This window comes from Equus przewalskii, chromosome 9 (genome assembly GCF_037783145.1).
Source record: "Equus przewalskii isolate Varuska chromosome 9, EquPr2, whole genome shotgun sequence".
In the NCBI taxonomy this organism is placed as follows: Eukaryota; Metazoa; Chordata; class Mammalia; order Perissodactyla; family Equidae; genus Equus; species Equus przewalskii.
Genome location: NC_091839.1, coordinates 47,948,565 through 47,950,974, shown reverse-complemented (window position 1 = coordinate 47,950,974; position 2,410 = coordinate 47,948,565).

The window sequence follows — 2,410 nt, the reverse complement described above, 5'->3', positions numbered from 1 at the left end:
GATTTTCAGAATAAAACAAACCACAGCATCATACCAATGTACTGTTTCCATACATCTCCCTACCATAACTGGGATAGTGATAAAAAATTTGGTTTCTGGGTCTATGGAAATTCTTTTTTCTTGCTGTTATTTTCATCATGGCTTTGTGAATTTAAATCCTCTCTACTTCAGATGTGCACCAGATTTATAAACTTTTATTCCAGTTCTGAAATTTTTTCAAAATTTACAATACAGTTTATGAGTATAAAATAAAGTGATTTCACTGAGAGTTTAATCAATTAAAAGGAAAGAGAATTCGGTAAAAGAATGTATTAATTTAAGAGGAGTATCAAACTTGATTTGTGATAACATCATGAGAGAGAGTATGAGATATGACATTGAAGAGAAAATGAATTCTTTCTTTTTTTTCTTTTTTCTTTTTCTTTTTTTTTTTTTTTGGCTGAAGAAGATTTGCCCAGAGCTAATGTCTGTGCCAATCTTCCTCTATTTTTTTTTTTCTATATGGGTTGCCACCACAGCATGGCCACTGATGAGTGGTGTAGGTCTGTGCCTGGGAACTGAACTTGGGCTGCCAAAGTGGAGTGCACCAAAGTTTACTAGGCCACGGAACTGGCCCAAAAATTAACTTTTAATTATTTAGTTTGATACATAGTGTAATATAGTCAGATTCTGTCACTTGGGATTTTATTATTTGACAGTACAGACAGAAGCAGACCATTTAAATAAAAGTGATTTCTAAGGAGAAAGCAAATAATAGTTTTCTAAGCAAACTGTTAGTTTGAAAAAAGTACTGGGAACATATTTAACTTATACTGGAGAATAAACTGCTTTTAAAACCCCAAATTTCTTGGAAGACTTAGTAAGTTTTAAACTTTTAAAACCCAAAATTGCTTTAAAGAGTTAGGATATTGCTATGTATGTGAGTAGATTGTGCTATTTGCAATTATGCTAATTACCAATGAGTGATTATCTGTTCTTTCCCCAACTGGAATTCTGTTTAGAAAGATGTGTATATTTATATGTCTTTGCTTTTCCTGTGAATTTACCAGGGATAAAACTGAGCCTCTTTAAAAATATTGTCATTAGTGTGGTTTCCACTTTTTTTAGCTTGATTTGGGAGATTTTAATCTAACTCCAATGATGGTAAATTTTTATGAAATGAATAATCTGGGGCAAACTCAAAAGCAAAACCTTTTATTCCTTTGTAGAGTACTCTAAGTAACTGAATCATTGAGTTTATAATAACGGTGATAGTAATAATGATATTTTTATCATGGCATATATTTACAGTATTTATTATTTACTAGGCATAATGGTAAGTGCTTTACATGCCTTATTTCATTTTATCCTCACAATTATTCTATATGGTAGCTTCTTTTAGTCTTCCCAGTTTGCAGGTGAGAAAACTGAATATTAGAATGCTAAGTGCTTGCTTGACCTAAGGTCATGTTGCAGTCAGTGGGGAGGGGCTATCAGGGACACGTCCTCTCCAAAGTCCAGGTCTTGACCACAGTGGTGGTGGGCTGCTTCCCCATCACCACACTTTTATTCTACTTGTAATGCTCAGTGCCTAGCAAGCAAGACTCTTTTCCGCTTTGAGACTAGAAACAAATATCACCATTGTCTACAGCAAAGATTCCCAGAAAGATGAATTTCAAAGGGAAGTGATACGCCACCATGAATCTTACAGGGGAAGTGGTTATTGGGCTGCACATAAAAGGAGAGATAGGAACTCACCCTGGAGGAAAGTTTAGTATAGAGAGAGGGAACAATATATGTCAAGGCTTAGAGGTGAGATAGAGAATGTGGAAATGGTCCATGGTTTTACTCAGATTTGGGTCAGCAGTTTGTCTTGCATTCTTTTATCCCACATCCCTCCGGCCCCACCAAGGATTGTGCCTTTGGTTTCTTTGCTTTCACAGATTTAGAAGACCTGGATGTAGACTATCTGGTGTGGCTGGAGCCTGTCTTATCTTACATCACATTCTATTTTGAGACTCTGTGCAATCTTGCTGTTTGCCTCATCTTCAATGAATCAGTGCTGGCCTTTGAGATGCCCATACATGGTTCTGCATAGTATCCTTGGTGATGAGATGCTGATAGAGGCTTTCAAACACTGCTTCATTAAACTTTCATACCTTAGGTATCTCAAGGGCTCAGAGAAGAAAGGTCAGCTCCCTAAATGAGATTCTTAAAGACAGGCACTGAATGCTCTTTCCTCTCTTGACAACATCCTATTGTGTTTATTATGGCATGTTGGTTGGTTGTTCTGGTGACAGTAAGGGAGAGAAGGGTGAACAAGGATGAGGTGGTGAAAGGTTTTGCTTTGAGGGGAGGGAGGTAGGCTCTAGCATCTTTTGTCAAAGCTTGCTCTCATTCAACGGTCTTGGCTGTCATGTAACCTGTTTCT